This window comes from Xenopus laevis, chromosome 1S, assembly GCF_017654675.1.
Source record: "Xenopus laevis strain J_2021 chromosome 1S, Xenopus_laevis_v10.1, whole genome shotgun sequence".
Lineage (NCBI taxonomy): Eukaryota > Metazoa > Chordata > Amphibia > Anura > Pipidae > Xenopus > Xenopus laevis.
In genome coordinates this window covers 125,357,634-125,375,987 of record NC_054372.1, presented here as the reverse complement: position 1 = coordinate 125,375,987, position 18,354 = coordinate 125,357,634, and the positions used below count along the sequence as shown (strand labels likewise).

Here is an 18,354-nt window from a genome sequence, read left to right as displayed (position 1 = left end):
ACCGTCTCCAGAAACACCACCTGAGTGACGTAGTGTGATTTCTGCCCTTTACAGCACAAAATGCAGCGCTGTGTCAACAATGGATTTTTTAGAAACATATTTGCCCTTGATCCCCCTCTGGCATGCCACTGTCCAGGTCGTTGCACCCTTTAAACAACTTTAAAATCATTTTTCTGGCCAGAAATGTCTTTTCTAGCTTTTAAAATTCGCCTTCCCATTGAAGTCTATGGGGTTCGCAACGTTCGCGAACCGTTCGCATTTTTGTCCGGACGTTCGCGAACATGTTCGCGAACTTTTTTTCCGACGTTCGCTACATCCCTAAAGGGAATGATTCTTATATGTAAATCTTTTTTTATTTTATTTTACTTTTCCTTAGAAAGGAAAGTTTCCATCAATCCCTTGATTATAATTTTGTTGCACAGAACAAATGGCCCAAACATTCTAGAAACAAATTGCATCAATCGACATCCACTTTTCCTTACGTTACAGCTCCATGGTTTTCTGTATGGACTGAAATATATATATTTGCAAATATTAGATATATATGTGTGCTTCAGGTTTTAAACGCAAAACAAAACAATGCATATTCATCACAGACAAACAAATAAAGATATGACTATAGATGGCCAAAAGTTGTTCCATTTATTTTATAAGTGTTTGTAGAAATTTGAGAAGGTTTTTACCTATGAACCCTTCAGTTAACTTTTGGTATGTTGTAGAGAGTGATATTCTGAGACAATTTGCAAATGGTTTAAATTTTTTTCATTTGAGTTATTTAGCTCTCCAGTCTACAGTTTCAGCAACCTGGTTGCTAGGGTCAAAATTACCCCATCAACCATGCATTTATTTGAATGTCAGACGAAGAAGGCAAGTAATTAAAAACTATAACAAATAAATAATGAAGACCAACTGAAAAGTTGCTTAGAATTGACCATTCTTGACGCGCATGTTTACTAACATTGGAGATAAATATCTGGAGAGATTTCTGGGATGTTGCCCATAGCAACCAGTCAGATCTCTGCTTTTGTTTTCTAACGTTTAGGTGGCTGTTGCTGATTGGTTGCCATGGGCAGCATCTCCAGAAATCTCTCCAGATATTAATGGCCATTGTTAGTAAACATTAGGGGTATGTTAAAATTAACTTAAAACCTATAATCCAAAATGCTCAGGATAGAGTCCTGCGCAGGTCCATTTTTTGGGACCCGTACCCGCAACCTGCAATCCGCAACCCAACCCGCTGCAGGACTCTGGCTCGGGATATGGGGTTTTCTGGATATCATAAATATTTCCATAATTTGGATCATCATGCCTCATCAGACCTACCATTTACTTAGAAATAATGTAAACATTAATTAAACCCAACAGGCTTGTTTTACCTCCAATAAGGATTAATTATATCTTAGTTGGGATAACGCACAAGGTACTGTTTTATTATTACAAAAAAAAAGGGTTAATCATAATTTGGAGCTTTCTGGAAAACGGGTTAACAAATTAAAGATCTCATACCCGTATTTGAAATGTTTCTTTTTCCTTGATCAAAAATTTCCCCCATATGTAATAAAAGGCACTAAGTTTTCCCAGGAGCAGTAACCCATATCAACCAATTAGATGTTTGCTTTTAAACAGGTGACCAGTAAATACTACCTGCTGATTGGTTGCTATGGGTTACTGCTCCTGGGCAAACTTAGTGCCTTTTTTTTACATAACCCACCCCTTAATATTGATCGCTGTAGTTCTGCTTATTGTGTCTGACTAAAGATATCTAAGCCTTTTTTTAGACACTGAGGGAATCTGCAATCACAACTTCAATGGGCACAGAATGTACGGAGCTTACAATGAATAACCACTTTACATTGCTGAAGGTGAAACTGCTTTTGTTCTCATCTAACTGAATTACTTCTTGTACTGTGTATATTTCTCTTGGTAAAGAAACAATTCAAACACTTTCCTGTATTGGGGGATAAAGGACAGTTCAACACCCTTTTTTGTCGTTTTCGGTGTTGTAAGCATTATATTAAGACACTTTATAATAAACCTTCTTTTTATTTTGTGTTTTTTAAAACACAGGTACGGGACCTGTTATGCAGAATGATCGGGACCTGGGATCTTTCCGTAATTTGGATCTTCATACCTTAAATCGGCTAGAAAGTCATGTAAACATTAAATAAACCCAAATGGACTGGTTCTGCTTTCAATAAAGGTTAATTATACATTGGTTTGAATCAAGTACAAGCTTCTGTTATATTATTACAGAGAAGGAAATCATTTTTAGAATTCTGGATTATTTGGATAAAATAGGATGGGCGTTGGTCTTTCTGTAATTTGGCGCTTTCTGGATAACAGGTTTCTGGATAACGGATCTCATACCTGTATATTAAAACTTTTTGCAGTTCAAGGCTTCTAATTTCCCCTGTTACTTAGTTGCAAGGATGTGACTGCATCTTGGTAGTCCAAACACAAGATAAATAGGACAGGGCCTGGAACAAAACATAAGCATTAATAAAAAACCGAATCAGTAAACCTTGCAGACTGGAAATACACAAAATAAGAATGCAAATAAATCAAAAAGCATACTAAATAAATAATAAAGACCAAGTGAAAAGTTGTTTGGAATAGGTCACTCAGTAACATACTAAAAAGTAAAGTTGAAGGTTAATTTCCAATGTATTTTATGATTTTTTTTATAATCTTTTCCTTCATTTTTCATAAAGCACAACTAATCTTCTAAATGCTATTATTATATATGTACCCTAAAACAAAAAGAAGATTTTAAGTGGATAATCCAGAGATCATATTAAGTGTTTTTCACTTTTAGACAAACACAGACATGGGTTGGGTGCATAAACCTGTTAGCCCAGTTTTCCATGCCACCCAGATCAAATGAATTTTAATAATTTTGGCAACTTTGCAAAAAAAGCTTTTTGTCCTAAAATGACTCTTAAAGGGGTACCTTAAATTAGATAAATAAAAGTATAAATAAGAAGACCATACCTACCTAAATCCAATAGGGATGCACCAAATCCACTATTTTGGATTCAGCCGAACCCCCGAATCCTTTGTAAAGATTCAGCCGAATACCGAACCGAATCCGAACCCTAATTTGCATATGCAAATTAAGGGTGGGAAGGGGAAACCATTTTTTACCTCCTTGTTTTCTGACAAAAACTCACGTGATTTCCCTCCCCGTCTCCCTAATTTGCATATGCAAATTATGATTCGGATACGATTCGGCTGGGCATAAGGATTCGGCCGAATCCGAATCCTGCTGAAAAAGGCCAAATCCAAAGTGGTAACATGTAGCATGCTGGGAAGATTGAAAGCACTGTGCCATATACCAATTTAATTGCTACACAGTAAAATAAAAACTGGGTTCGGGAGTTTCTCCGAATACACAAATGATGAAGCCTACATTTCATCTATCCCCAAAATGCAACCACAATACTCCAGTTAATACTTTTCTCTGTATTGACGAGTTGTAATACTTGATTTTCTATTCCAATGTTTGTATTTCACAGTCAATTTAAAGGAACAGAAACACCAAAAATACAAATATTTTAAATAAAATAAAATGTAATGTTGCCCTGAATTGGAAAAAGATAATGACAATCTCAAGGCTACAAGTTCATCTCAAGAGATTTTACTGTGCCTGTGTCCAGTGAATGCTAGCAATGAAGTTTAAAGCCCATGCCACTATAACCATTAGCCCTGGACACAGACATGAGAACAATTATTGAAAAATTGCAGAGAAGGATTGTTGAAACTAGTGAAAGAACCTTGAACATCATCGTCATCATTTACTGTATACAGTATAGTGTCAGCACTTAAACTTAAAACAAATTGGACTCTTACAATAATCAACAAATATGGGCTACACAATAAAAATAGGATCAGAAGGCCCTGCTCACAAGACCTTATAATCCAAAGTCTTAACCTATAAAAACAAGGTACAACATTCCTGGAGTGCACCATCCATCATCAACTGAATGAAAGAGGACTGTGGAAGAACGCTCCTTAGGCTAGGGCCAGATGATGTATATTTAACAATGTGGATTCTCCTACAGATGGAGAATCTGCTGCCCTGCTGCTCCCCTTGCCTTTTGAAGTTTGGGCTGATTTCAGTACCAAAATCTGCCGTGTGTGCCTGCACTTGAGCAGAAGCAATACTTCAGAGTGGAGGCAGAGCAGGAGCAGAAGAGCCACGGAGCTTAAAGAAAAACTCCTACCAAAGAAACATCAAAAAGCCCAACTGGAGAGTCAAAACACAACTGTCCTGTGGACATGTAAGATGAAACTAAAGATGAAACAGTGCTTTGTTTACAGGGGAAAAAAAGTAAATCGTCAAAAACCATCCCCACAGTTGTAGGGGTTAGCCAATGTTTTGGAGTTGCTTTGCTGCCCCTGGAACTTGGTTCCCTGAGCCTGCGCATGGTAACGTGATATTATGATTTCCAAAGGCATTTCGAGCACAACCCTGAACCCAGAAAGCTGGGTATCCACTGTTGATCATGGTTCATCCAGCAAGTCAGTGACTTGTCAGCTAACAATTTTTTTTACATCTATTTTGCAGAAGATGAATTTATTTTAGTTATTTGAAAAGAAGATCAAAGTATAGACTTAAATATGTACTTCCACAGCTAAAAAAAGCAGTTGTTTATTTATATTCATATTTTTACATGCACATTGTTACCTGTCACTTTATTGTTCTGCAGAACATACACGAATATTCTACATAAGCAACAATAATATTAATAATAGAAACGCTAATGTGATAATCCTGGTAGTTGATCAACCGCATCAGGAACTTGACAAAAGCCACAGGCTGCTGCTTAGTCTGGACTGGCTTAAACCTTCTGATTCATTGTGATGACAATAAGCTTCAAATCACAAGATTCCTACAAAATGACTCACACAGAATTAGAGTTGTTGTTTTTGTCTGCCTTATATGGCTTCGTATTCACTTAAGTTTGCATCTTTTAAATGTCTTGTTTGTTCTCTGATAACCAAGTCATTGAACTAGCCTGTTGGTTGCACTTCAGTTAAAATATATTTGTTGATGTAATTAAATTAAACTTACATTACAAAAACACACACTTTGATAATATTACAACTTCAGCAACCTCTCAGAGGACAATATACCTGGTTAGAACATTGGGAATATTAGGAAGAAAAATCTTATCAAGTCAGCCCTTTATAGGACAAAGGAAACCCTAATTTACTGTGGGGTACAAGGGCTAATGGGTTCTTCACCTGGGAATATTTTGTCTTTTATTACATTTGGGGGACAGCATTTCAATGGAGGTGACAGTTAATTAGGGTTTCCAGGTCCTTTAACTAGGGATGCACCGAATCCAGGATTCGGTTCGGGATTTGGCCAGGATTCGGCCTTTTTCAGCAGGATTCGGATTCAGCCGAATCCTTCTGCCTGGCTGAACCGAATCCGAATCCTAATTTGCATATGCAAATTAGGGGCGGGAGGAAAATCTCATTACTTAAGTAAAAAATGTTTTCCCCTTCCCATCCCTAATTTGCATATAGGATTCTGATTAGGTTCGGTCGAACAGAATATAATATTTTAAAATCATGTGCTGTAATTCTTTAATCCCAACTCTCCTCCCAGCATACAAGCAACACATATATTCACACAGCACCAGTTTAGAGAGAGGCTAAATAAAGTCTGTCCAAAAGCTTTAAAAAAAAAAAATCGAGATTAGACAGTTGTGGCTTTTTTTGTTGTTTTAAGTTAGAAATTTTAAGTAGAAGATATATATATTTTTTAAAAAGTTAGTTTCTGAATAATCAGGGTTTATATCAGGGAAGATAATTATTTGTTATACATTAAGCACATCAGAACTATCGACTTTCATTGCTATGACGTTTTGCAGAATAGTGTGTGACGTTGTTTTTATGATTCAATGTTTTAGGCAACAGTGCAAGCTTGCTGTGTTTTTATTCTACATGTTATATTTTTAAAGGCTGGTCTGGGCTATTTCTTTCTACTGCTACAAATATATAGATATATTTTAATACACATAGAAAAAAAGGGAAAGTAACTTTCTAAAACACTGACAAATACTTATTGTGAATAATACATTATAATAAGAAAAGAGTATAAATATTTGTTGAAGTTATGCAGAAAACGCAGAAATCAGACCCTATTAAGCTACTTCCTCACAACCATTTTTAAATGCCCATTTTCTGCTCAATCAGTTCCAACAATATGAGATACATGACATGGGCAGAAACTGGAAACGAAAAACTCACCAGACACTCAACAGCAAGTGAAGCGGGGCTGACACCTGCGTGTTTATTCAAGTCTTGTGATGTAACGTTTCAGGGGTGGACCCTTTCGTCAGACACATAACACACATAGCACATATATCACTAAACCCACTACTAATCCCCTGCCAGGCAGTTTTGTTTTGCCCCTGTCATGTACCCTTTTGCCAGCATGCACTGTCCCGTGTTTCACTTTAAATGCACTGCTTCTATAAATGGTATGTACCATGCTATTCAGATGTATGTACAGCGCAACATTCCCTGCTCTTTAAGTGTGCTAAGCAGTCAAAAAATGTGAGATTCTGCAAACTCAATTTAAAAATGCTTGTGAGAAGCAGCCTTAGGGGCACATTTATCATTTATGATAAACCCTCGAATTCGACCCTCAAATTTAAATCCTTCGAATTCGAATATCGAAGTGCAAATCCTTCGATCGATCGATAAAATCCTTTGGATCGAACGATTCGACCGATTTTAAGCGATCGATCAAAGTATTATCGTTCGATCAAAACAAAAGGTTAGAAAAGTGCTGAGGAAGGTCCCCATAGGCTAACATTGTACCTCGAAGTATGTAGTCAAAGTATTTTTTAAAGAGACAGTACTTCGACTATCGAATGGTCGAATAGTCGAACGATTTTTAGTTCGAATTGTTCTCATCAAAGTCGAAGTCGAAGGTCGTAGTAGCCTATTCGATGGTCGAAGTACCCAAAAAAGTACTTCGAAATTCGAAGTTTTTTTCATTCGAATCCTTCACTCGAGCTTCGTAAATGTTAAATGTGCCCCTTAGTGTTTCTGGAGTGTGATTTACAATTTGTGGCTTTCCAGAGGGTGCTGGGTATTGCAGCTCACCGAATTTACTGGAAAATTGCTCCTTGGAGATTGATGTTCTAAGGCTATTCAGACATCCATTAACATCCAGTCTATGTAACTGTTCAGTTATTTGTTCAAAGTTAGCATTCAGTAAAGTTTAATAACCAGTAACAAACTGTAAATTTGTATTGTATTGTTCAGGCACCATTCAGGTATGCCCTTATTTCGTGACAAAAAGGAAGCCATTTTTGCAGTTCACAAGTCTGAACTTAACACATTTAGGTATCAGAATTCCTTTTTTCACTATGAAGAATAATATTTTAAATGTGATATTTGTTATCACACACGTTGGTATGACCATTTGAACAACTCTCCAGTTTTCCTAGATTTGAGGGATGCCTTCTCCCAATTGCAGTTTTCAAATCTCTACAGTGTTCAAAGGGATTTCAATCTTGACTCATTGCTGCCTACTTCAGAACAGCATTTTGTCTTTAGCTATTTTGGGTGCTCCTTGAAGTGAAATTTGGGTCACTGAACTGCTAGAAGACCTATGATCTGGAAAGATCCAGCTTTCGCTAGGTTCAATATTCAGGGCTTGGATTTACATAGAGAGCGCCCCTAGGCCCACTGCCGTTCGTCGCCCCTGTCCTCTCCCCTTTATTCGTGCAAATTTTCATCATCAATGGGGAAATTTAAAAAATCATTGTATCTCCAACGCATCCCCAGTGTTTTTGAACCAATGTTGGTGTGGTTGGGCAGGATGCCGCCCCCCTAAAATCCTGCCGCCCTAGGCCCGGGCCTAGGTGGCCTTTCCACAAATCCAGGCCTGTCAATATTGAGTCCCTAAATACTTTGGTAATTTTCAAATTTTATTAAACCGTGCACATGCTCGCTCAATGCACCCAGTTCCAACTCGAAAGATCAGGAAAAGCTTAATTTAAATAAAAGGGTGCAGTGCTTTACCAAAATGTTCTAATTTCTCCTCATCTATACACAATGACATTTTGCCAGGAAAAGATTGGATTGTTCAGTTTTTGGGTTTTGGTATACACCAGTTATGCTTTCTTGTAATGGAGTTTTAGCATGTCTCTTTTAAACTGTTGTACCTTGTGTATCAAGATCATCTTGAATTTGACTGGCAACTGAACAGTTTCACCATATTCTCACAATCCTTTGCAATTTTTATCAGTTTCTCTTGACCACATCCAGAGTGATTGGATACAGTATCTGTATAGCGGAGGTGAGGTATATCGCTTATGACAGTACATGCCATACAGTGCCCGTCTGGACTGACTTATGTGGGCCAAACGCCGAGAGAACTGTGTGTGAGAATCTTGGAACATGCCGGTGACATAAAAAACTATGAGGTAAAATTGAGAACTCTTAATAAGGAAAAAGGGATAGAAGACATCTATCACTTGTAGCATCACACTTTTTTAACCATCATAATTCCCGGAGGACTTGATGAGGGTCTGGGGCCTAGAAAAAGTGTCCTGTGAAAACTGAGGTGGAAATCCCGAACAAAAGTTATTGCGCTCTGAGAATTGGTGGATTTTTAGATTGTCCACAAAGTCCCATGGTGGCTTAAATGAGGAATTTAACTTTTCTGTTTTTTTTATCTAATTTTAGTTGTTACATAGGCTTTGATATTAATCAACTTTGTTTCTCTTTGTAGTAACCTTGTAACATATAAATTAGGAGAAGACATTCCTCCTTTGCTTTTCTGATCTTCGTATGGACGACAGCAGGAAGGAGTTGTACATCTTTACTCCATGATTGTTTGGGTCTAGATCAAATAGAGATCTCAGTTCAACGTCTCCATGTCAAGATCGGCCCGCTGTTATTTTGGACTGTTAGCAAAAGACATCTATTCTTATACCCTAATACAGGATCTTCAAATGTGCTTGTGTATATATAATATACATATTTTTTACAGTTTATTTTTTGTGGGTTAATTTCATGCTTTATTTATATTGTCCCCTTTTTTTGCATATATGTAATCATTTTTTTCTATATTTTTAATTTAAATGGATACTTTGGTTATGGGTGATAGTGTATCTAGATTGCACTGAACTTCTCCGTGATAGGTACTTACCAAATATATTGGTTTAGAAACTTGAGTTATTCATGGACATTGGTATTTGTGACATACAGTAGGCTCCAGTGAAGGAGCTAGCAGCACGGGTTGCCTTAGTGATGACTTGGGAGTTCATGATGTCCTTGTGTGCATCCGTGTGGTCCAAGCCTCATTTTGATTCAGTTACAATAATAACTAAGTGAATCACGTAGTAGGTGTAGCAAGATGGTGCTGAATCTTTTTCACATTTAGTATTCACCACTTATATGGGTGTAGTAATATTTAATTAACATCGGCCTTTGTGATTTCCATTTTGGTTAGTGTGCTTGTGGAACTGGATGGGGGGGCGCTTTGGTGAGGGTTTGGGAGTGTTTAGTGATTTCACATGTATGTGTGCAGTTCAAGCCTTGCTTTGATTTGGAGCTGATGATTGGGTGCATACAAAGCCAAGCCTCATTGTGATGGGATCAGTTTCAGATGTTTATTATAATGGAATGAATATCTAGCCTATTTAAGGTTTCTGTAAAATAAGGACATTTATCCCCTTTGAAAAAGCTATGGGTGAAATGCACATCGGGGTGGACTGGCAGCAATGTTAAGGTGATGACTAAAGGATTGTGCAGTGCCAGGTGGTTGCCTTCATTGTAGGCTCTCAATTTTGTGAAATAATTTATTTTTGCATATGCCGGAAGGCAACTGGGGCATTGGGTATAAATTTCTGATTGAACAATACTTATCACATACTAGCATTATTTGTATGGGAATCTTTTTTGAATCCCTAACAGTACCCGGGTACTCAATTAAATGTGTTATTTTACCTGTATTCCCAGTAGTGAGACCCCCTGTTTAAGTAATTCTCCGCTATACAGATTCTTTTCTTCTTAAATGTATTTTAACTTTACTTTGGGGCGGAGGTCCGGTTGAACTTTCCCTTAAAATATACTGGGTAATTATATGAATGTTGCACCTCTAGTTGCAGCTTTGGGATATTTTTTTCTTATACTGATTGGATACAGTGCCATGGTCCTCAAACCGCTTGATGACATGGCATATGGTGGAAACAGGAACATTAAGGTGCAGATTCCTGAAAATTCTCATAGTTTAGTTTATTTAAGACAATCATTGTTTATTTTATGTTCTGCTTTAACAGAGATACTCACTGAGACCATAAAGTATAACCAGTTCCAATTAGCTCTTAAATATACATGCTCTAGTGATGGTCCAGGACCATGGCATGCCTGCTTCAGTTCAGGGTAGTTCAAGGATTCTTTTTTTTCCTAATTTTATTTGCATACAATGGGGGTTGTCTTTCTCTGTGAGCAGAGGAGACTCATAATGCACATGGTGAGAAAAAAGTTTGATGCATGCTCCTTAGCAAGGAGCAGCTAGAGGAAGTGATGCAAAGATTTCTAAAATGGCAACTACAAGGCAGGAAGTAGTGCGACATTTTGAATATAGATATTGTAAGCATGAAAGTGCCTCAAAAGAAAAAAACTGTAGCGGTTCAGTCAACAAAAAGGAGAAGAAACAATGGGTATGTTTCTATATTTGTACCTTTTCTTCTCCTTTAACCTTCAATGTTCTAATTATACACAGATACAGATTTTTTTAAGATAAAAGGGCAAACATTAACAGTGATAAAGAAGCTAGCCCTACTCAAATTATTTATTTCAAGTCCACAACAGCTTCTGATTATCTGTGTTATGAAAGTGTCTTGTAGTAAAGTTTTGCAATCAACACAACAATAATATTATTGCAGTTATTGGAAAATTATATTTTCCAGGCATGGTTATAGGCTAATTTAGAAACAAGTATTTATAGTATCCCAGTGATTCTGCAAGTGTGCCATCAGTTCTTGGTTTGTTGCTTAACCATTGGTTTTGTATCTGTTCCAAATACTTGGTCTCTATTAAATATCTTTGATCAATATATGTTAGAATATACATCTGAATACTATGTTTTTTCATCTAACTTTCCAAAGTATGCACATTTAAAAAAAAGCTAAACTCAGTTTAGGATGAAGAATTATGCTTAAATGCCTAATGCGAGCTAAACAATGATTGCTCTAAAACAAGTGATGCTGCTTTGGTGATTCTCAAATGGGATTCATGGCATCTCCAATTAACAATGGCCTAGTTAATAATTTAAGTATGCATTGATCAGTACCACCAGCGACTGGCAGCTTCAAGAATTTTAAGCATATTTAAATAATTAAAATGTGCTTTAATCATTAAAATCCAGATCTCTTTAAAGTTATAATGGCTTTAATGAGACTGAGTGCTGTTAGCCTGTATTTATAAACATATCGAAACATACATTATACATTTGTGTTCTATTTTTTTTAATTTAAATTTATTGCTTTTCTCGAGCAAAATAACCCAAATATATCCATCCTGCAAATATTTCCTATTGCTCTTTCTTTAATGCTATATTAATTAGCTATAAAATACATGCCAAAGTGAATTTCCATATGATAATTAAAAGTCCTACCCACAGCAGTTACCATTTCCTGAATTCACTCACTGCATTCAGTGTAATTTAGAGAGGTCTCTCAATCAGTCAAGCAGTCAATCAGTGTATATATATATATACATATATTTTCCTAAAAAAACAAATAAATAAATAAAATAGCTTGGGACTATTTCTATTGACATCTATAAAACTTCTCCAGCTTTTACTTGGTGAGTTTTATCTGGTGACCTTTTGTGGGTGGGTTTTGGTTTTCATTTTTACAATTAATCCTGACTATTGGAGGTTTCAGAAAATATGTGGTTATTATTATTATTATCAGAATACCAACATATTTTGCAGCACTGTAAAATAAATGTGTTTATACAAAGAACATATAGAATTACATACATAACAACCAGTAACTGGTACAGAAGGTGAAGGTCCTATGCAAGACAGTTTACAATTTAAAAGGAAAGGTATTGAGACACAAGTTGTGTGAATGGGCAAGATCAGAAATAAGCAAGGTGAGAGTTGTAGCTTATAGTATTGTGACAGAAAGAGGGTAAGTGTGTTTAAGAGAACTTTTGAAAGCAGAAAGGTAAGAGTGGGAGAGATTTCCAGAGGAGGGGTGCAGCCTTTGCAATGTCTTGAATGTGAGCATGTGAGGAAGTAATGAGAGAAGAGTTGAGGAGTATGTCAGTAGAGGAGTATAGAATTTTTTTCTGAATATTGGTGTAAGCAAGTTCAGGGATTGGCAGAGTGGCATGGCTGGGGTTTAAAAGTCTCATTAATTTTGGACTTGAGAGGTGACTCTGACAGGGGAGGCCAATTAATAGAGAGTTACAGTAGTCTAGATGTGATAGCAATTTTGGCTGCATCTTGGGTGATAAATGATTGTATTTTGGATATGTTCCTCAGGTGAAAGTGACATGATTTATTAAGTTACTGGATATGAGGAGTGAAGGACGTGGCTGAATCTAGGATAACCCCAAGGCCTCGGGCCTGGGGAGATGGGGTAATAGTGGAATTGTTAACAATGGTAGATACATCTGGGATATTACAAGTGTTAGTTGGGAGAAAGAGAATCATTTCCATTTTAGAGTAGTTTAATTTAAGCGCTATGATATCCATGTAGAGATAGTAGACAGAGACCCGAGTTAAGAGCTCCGGGGTTGAGATCAGGAGAGGAGAGATTACTCTGAGTATCATCAGCATAAAGGTGGTATTAGAAACAGTATGAGTTGATTAATTTTCCAAGGGAGGAAGTATAGAGAAAGAATAATAAGGAGCCAAGGAGTCTTGAGGAACCAAGACCCAAAAGAAAGAGGTATTGGAGAAGATGATACGCCATTGTAAGAGGCACAACGAAGTAAGAACGGCTAGTGAGATAAGAAGAGAACCAGGACAGGGCCGTGTTGTAAAGGCAAAACGAATCGAGTGACTTGAGAAGGATAGGATGATCCACAGTGTCAAATGCAGTTGAGAGATCAAGCAGTATTAGTAATGAGAAGTGGTTGTTGGCTTTAGCTGTTAAAAGGTCATTAGTTTTAGTGGAGTGTAGTTGTCTCAAACCAGACTGTAGGCGATCCAGCAGGTTATTGTCAGAGAGGAATGGTTTTAGTCTGTTATAGACTAGGCACCAGACCTGTGGAGTTGAAAGCCATTTGGGTATCTGGAGTCAAAGTCGACGAAAACGCCCAAACTCTGACTCCTAATAACATTAAATACAGTACAAGCACTGAAAACACGGATTCTTAGCCTCTATGAAGGAGAATATGGCAGAAGCAATTGTTACTAATAGCAAGACTTTTTTAAATTTTGGATTGTATTTAACAGCTATTAAACAAATCTATGCCAGGTTGAATTAACATATAAGTTGTTTTAAGTTTTCCAATTGTTTTTGGTTTATGTAGTTTAGCTTTGATTTTGTTTTAGAATTACCAGAGAATGTGGTTTATATTTTTGAATTTTGGCAGTGATAAAATGTTTTGTATGTAGTGTGCGTAACTTCTTTAAATCAACATGGAAATTAAATTAGGAACAGTGACACAAAAAAATGGAAGCAATTTAAAGTAAGTAACATATAATATACTGTTTTGCACTGGTAAAAGCTGTGTGTTTACTTCAGAAAGACTACTATAGTTTATCTAAACAAGCTGTTCTGTAGCCATGGGGCAGCCATTCAAGCTGTAAAAAAAGAAGAAAACGTTACACCGCACATAACAGATAAGCACTATCCAATACAATGGTGTTTTATCTGTTATCTTCTAAGTAACCTGTGGCTTTTCTCCTTGTTTCAAGCTTGAATGGCTGCCCCCTTTACACGATTTTCACTCATTAAAACTACAAAGTGGAAGGCAGCTTGAACTGTTGAATGGCAAGTGGACATTGTAACTGGAGGCTCTTGACATGGAAAGAGTGCCCTGTTGTTACTAGGAGATTAAATGGTGTTAACACAGAGCCTATTATGGAAAGATATTGTATTAGTATCTACTGAACTCTAAAGAGACAGAAGGCTAACATTTTTATTCTTATTTTCTAATTAATTGTAACTGATCCAAAAGTTTGTGTTCCACAAATGTTGCCATTATTGTGGAATTACCATTATCAACATATATTACATATATTACATATGCCAATGTACAGTAGGTCTGTCCCAAGAAATCTATTGGGGAGGTTGGAAAATCGAGTAGAGCGAGGACCAAATCGGCATGTTGCCATAATATGAGTTTATGCCAGCATGGTTTTAGGAGACCCTGCCAGACTAATTTGTCTTCTATGAGGAGATGAGCAGGAACCTAAACTCTGGGGTGGCAGTAAACCCGATCTACTTAGAGTTTTCCTGAGTATTTAATACAGTATCACATAGAATTTACTGGTTAAATTAAGGGATATTGGCCTAGAACATAATATTTGTACGTGTATAGAGAATTGGCTGAAGGGTAGATTACAAAATGTGGTGGTACATTAAGGATTTTCTAATTGGGCCAGTGTTGTTGGTGGATTACCACAGGGGTTTGTATTTACCATTTGCTTTTTAACTTGTTTATGACATTGAGGTGGGCACTGAAAATACTGTCTCTCTTTTTGCGGGGGAGATACAAATTTTTTGTGGATAACAAGTGGTGTAATTATAGGCAGTGTCATTCAGTGGCTAATAAAGCAAATACATTTCAGTCCTGTATAACAAGGTCATTAATTCAAATGAAGAAAACATAATTTTGCTTATCTATAAGTCCCTGGTAAGGCCTCGCCATGAGTATGCAGTGCAGTCAATTGCTACAAACTTTTTTTTTGGAGTAGAGAAGAAGGATTAATTGAGAATAAGTGGCACAGTACTGCAGTATTGTGGTCTATGTAATGATTTGGACACAAAAGAGAAAAGAGAGCAATAATCAAAAAGTAATTTGTGATCTAGAATTATATTGTGTTGTGTCGGGCGCAGATTTCTTTACTGATGGCTAAGAAGCAGAAATTGAAAGCTATGCCTATTTTTGTAATAACTCTAAATTATGACCGTGATGCATGATATTTCAGGTGGTGATTTGGACATCCCAGATAAGCCAATAATATTGGACATTTAACCAAACCAAGAACAACTGGGGTTTTACAATGGTGACTCAAAAGAAAGATGTTAGGAAATCAGACATGAATTATTGGTCAAGTTGTTTTACTTTACTGCCAAATAAAATAAGTATACTGTAAACCTATGGAAAAAGGGCATATTTACCCTTTAAATATCTGGCTGCCTGCAGTTATCTGTAATGCTTTTTGTTAAGTTATGAGTTTTGAAACATGCTTAAGGAGCCAGACATTGCAGTGCAATGGGGTAATTGTTTGCCTATTCATACTTCAACTATTGAAAGAGTGAAAAAGCAATAGCAGAGGAAATTATTAATGAAAAAAAAGTTTAGTAATCAATTATCTGCTAATGCTATACTCACTCGCTACAAACCTGAGCAAACAAGGCCAACCCACACTTTATAAAGAATTAAATAGTCAAAATATTGCAAGGGTTTCTTAGGACTATTATACCAGATTCCAACAAATACATACTGTATATAAATAAAGCTACAATATAAAGTGACAAGGACCACAAACTGCGTACGAGAATCCATTTTAGGTTTCATCAAAGAGGTCAGACATCTGATCATCGCTCAGTGTAAAGCCGCAGTAGACAGCTGCAATGTGACTTCCTGCTCTAGTTATCTGGTAAATTGCTCCCCCTGAATAGAAAGTCTTGGCAAAGGAGAACCTTTGATCCAAGCTTAGAGATGTAATCCTGTTAGAGTCCAATGTGCTATAAATCTGACCTTCTTTGCAGTGATCCAGATTTTAAGTCAAGCTTGAAAAGGATGCCGGACATATTTACCATGTCTTAATGGAAACTGGATCCACTCTTATTACATACCTCAAACTTGTGTCTCTGGAACGTGACAGTAGACGAGAATTTCTTTTTTACCCCAGATATTAACCTTCCACTTTGGTGTTTGGTCCACTTCACTGAGTGAATTCCCATTTGTTGTTGTTTGGTACCATATCCTTATGACAGAGGGGAAGTTGGTGGGCATTTTTATTCCTGTTTTGATAATTCGCAGCCTCCGCATGTCAGTGATGGAAGATCTCCACATCCAAGTGCCCTGCTACACTTAATTATATAATTAAATAGCTGCTCTTTCCATTGGCTTTCAGGTAAAGCTTCAATTACAGATAGAATACTAGTATTAAGACTTAAAGGCTCTTTTCCAATTGCCTGAGCAGAGCTCATACATTTTTCAGTACCTAACACAGCAGTGACATCCACCTCTTCGACCTTTAACACAGATAAATCACAGCAGTCCAACACAAGAATAAAATCCTCACTCCCATGATTCCCTCTGTCACAGCAGTTCTTTGAACTAGTAATCCCAGAAGCCTGCTTCCTGTTGCCATGGTGATCACACTTCGATGAAGTATCTATTTCACCTATAACACAGACAGCAGTGTCTTTGTTTCCAGAGTTTGATGAGCAGGGTCTTACAGGTAACACATAAGTCTGGTTATTGTCATGTGTCTCATCGTTCCAAAAGTATTTTGACAGTTGTGATTGACAGTGTTCTTCAAAGACTAGGCCTTCATCCTTATTTCTGGGTTCCAGGAACAAAATAATGCTGCCCGGGATAGTTTGAGTGTCAAAACATACATCAAGATCCAGTCCGTAATGCTTTACAAGAACATGGTCCTTATTGGCCATTAGTGGCAAATTCTCTGCACAGGATTCCATTCTTGTTACTGTATATAAAATATTCTTATACAGTATGATGAGCATTACTAAATACTCACAAGATCAGAGTTATTTTCTTCAAAGAACATCAGGCACTGAAAAACTTGCCATTAACAGCGCTTAGCAATGAGGACAAGTAATCTTATGATTAGAATTGCTCAAAGAAAGGTTTATGCAGTAAGATCTTTCATATTTGTTGGCAAATAGATATTTGCAATGTGGTTCTGCCTTAACTAATTTTGAAGGTTTTTTTATTATGAAGGGATACATTACTCAACAGTTTCTTAAACAGAGTATATTCATGCAAAGAAAAACCCTTTTCCAAAAAGACTACCAAATAAACACAAATGTATGCAAGGATACAAATAATGCCTGGTGGGAGTATATTCTAATGTTATAATGTTAGGCACCCCCAACTTTCAAAACAAAATTCCAGCTGCAATATATGGTAATTGTCTTTCCATGTGGATCTGCAGCACTAAATGGAAACCTATGCAGTGGGTTGTATACAAAGTAGATACAAAAAATATCAGTGTTTAGTCCCCAAATCAATAGAATGATTGTGTTCCTTAGGGCACTATATGTGTGTGAGGTTTATGGAGATAAGGTTGTAATATATAAAATGTTTCTTTACTTTTGATTGGGTGGCCTATGTGGTGTTGTCATGGTGGCTTACATACCGTACCTATTCTTTGTTGCTTTATGCCATTCTTTTTGTTTCCCCATGCTGAGGTTGGGATGATGCACCTGAATCACGAACCTTGATTTGGTGAGTTTTCTACATTTCATTTCCTTGTGTCCTTTTTCTTTTGATTTGCATACCTCCCAACATTTTGAAAATGGCCACCCTAATTACCATGTCCATTTTACAAAATTTGGCAGGTTATGGAAAGTTTCTGGGGGTTTTAGGGTCAGGTTGTATGTGTTATTACAGTTTTCCTAAGGAAGGTGAATTGCCCTTTAAGCTGCAAGTCACAGTTTCTCCATGAGACCTGCTTATCTCAAATTGTTCTTTGCTTTTTGCGTATCTCAAATTGTTCTTTGCTTATCTTAAATTGTAACAAACGTATCTAAGTGCACGTTCCAAATATTCCGGGCTCTCTGCCAAAAGCCAATTACTTTAGAAACTTTATATCTTTTTCTAGCTGTTTAGTGCAGCAGATGAAAGACAAAATCTGGATATTTCAGTTACAATCCTGGATTGCAGGCTGAGCTGTCAAAATCAAGACTGTCCTGCAAAAAACGGGACAGTTGGGAGGTATGATTTAGCTGTTAGGCTGACATTATCTGCCTATGTGCCCAGCATTGGATATTCTATGATTATAGAAGATAGTTTATTTTCTGCGTCATACATCCCTGGATAAAATAAAACAGCATGGCCAAAATCAAAGGATGCAGTTTATGGCTGAAAAGGGACAAATGTATAAATTACAGTTTACATCTTATAATGTAAAAATTATCTTATTCTATTTTACCC

The 18,354-nt window shown here is 36.8% G+C and overlaps 1 pseudogene across 1 annotated transcript in view; it reads right to left on the bottom strand.

The window, feature by feature from the left end:
• Positions 1 to 16,877, bottom strand: part of LOC108704896 — a 237,947-nt pseudogene extending 221,070 nt beyond the window's left edge. The window contains exons 1-2 of the transcript XR_005964674.1: positions 16,090 to 16,877; positions 13,914 to 14,076 (exon numbers count right to left, since the gene is read on the bottom strand). The product of XR_005964674.1 is annotated as an aminopeptidase O-like (transcript). The remainder of the gene's footprint in view (positions 1 to 13,913; positions 14,077 to 16,089) is intronic.
• Positions 16,878 to 18,354: the final 1,477 nt, after the last annotated feature.